Below are 1,506 nucleotides of genomic sequence, written 5' to 3' on the forward strand. Positions count from 1 at the left end.
CACTTTGTAACTTATGCAGAGGGCTTGTGTCTCGCACCCAGAGTCCCAGCGCCCTTCTCCTCCGGAGCACTTGAGAAGTTGGGGCACATGGCGGCAGCCGGGCTGCTGGCAGAGGGTGATGGAGAGCAGGGATTTGGTGCTGGGCAGCCCCGGCTCCACCACATGCCAGCTGTGCCGCCTGGGCAAGTCGCCGCCTGGCTCAGGGCCCCGGTGTCTCCATGCTGTAAAACTGGGATAATAACAGTAGCTTCCTCATTGGGTTTATAAGAGGGTTAGGTGAGTAGATCTTTGTGAAGTGCCAGGCAGAGTAACCTGGAATAATAATTTGTATGATCATCCCCAAGCACTGTTGCCATCAGGTGGCAGTAGGAAAAACGGAGCAGGAGCCCCCTGCGCAGTCCGTGCCCGCACCCCCAGGCTGCAGTGAGCCCAGGAGCTGCCCCGGCCGGAGGATACCCAGGCAGCTCTGCTCTCACCGCCGGCTGGGGCTGGAATGTCCTGGGTTCTTGTGTAAGAACTGGGATGGGGATCCAGGTAGCTCAGTGTTTGCAAAGTGCAGCTCTCCCTGGGCTGCAGAGGCTGCCAGCACTGGCCAGGCCCTCTCGGTGATGAAATGTGCCCACTCTGGGTGGGACCAGCCAGCCACTGCCATGGCTGCCCCGCCCGCCCCGCCCCGGGGAAGCAGTACAGAACAGTATGTCTCCCTCTGGGTTCGGCCTGGCCCAGGGCCCAGGGTCCAGGTACAAGGGTGGAGGGTCAGGCAGAGGGAGGGGGACAATGAACCCAGACGCGAGCCCTGGCTCTGCTCCTGGCACTCCGTGTGGCCTTGGGCAGGCCCCTTCCCCTCAGAGGGCCTGGTTTTCAGGTGATTTCTAAGGCCCCTGTCAGCTTGGAGAGGTGTCTCCCTCTCACAGTCCTGGAGCAAGGCAGCGGGGTTGGATTTCCCAGCATTTCATGGCCCCCAATCTCTGGCTTCTGCCAAGAAAACTGAAAGTGTGGGCTGTGGTTCTACTCCTTCCTTCCCACCTTCCTTCATCTGGGTTTGCCTAAGGGCTGGGCCCGTTCTGCTGCAGGCAATGCGTGTTCTTGAGGCTTCAGGGTCGAGGTGAGAACAAAAGACAAAAGCCCCCAGATGCCCTAAATCAGTCAGGTGAGAGCAGGGGCCCAAGTGCTCAGACACGGGGTGTGACAGCTCTGAGGAGGCCAACAGGGGCTGGCAGAGAGCAGGAGGTGGCACTCGGGAGGGTGGCGGGGCTGCAGGCGGGAAGCCCGCGTGGGCCAAGGCCGAGGTGGCTATGCTGGGAAGGGCAGGGGTCGGAGGCCTGGATGGCACCTGAGACCACTCTAGACGTTCGCTGCTGTGCGCCGGCCCCTGCCTGGACCTTGGGCCAGCCCTGCGACGGGCGCTCCCTGGGGCTGGGTGTCCCCTGGCCCCAGCCTGCCCATTGCCTCTGCCGCGGTAGCTGCAGGTGACCGGCCGAGGGCAGCTACTGCTGAGGCCCCTTG

This window comes from Eulemur rufifrons, chromosome 15, assembly GCF_041146395.1.
Source record: "Eulemur rufifrons isolate Redbay chromosome 15, OSU_ERuf_1, whole genome shotgun sequence".
Classification (NCBI taxonomy): domain Eukaryota; kingdom Metazoa; phylum Chordata; class Mammalia; order Primates; family Lemuridae; genus Eulemur; species Eulemur rufifrons.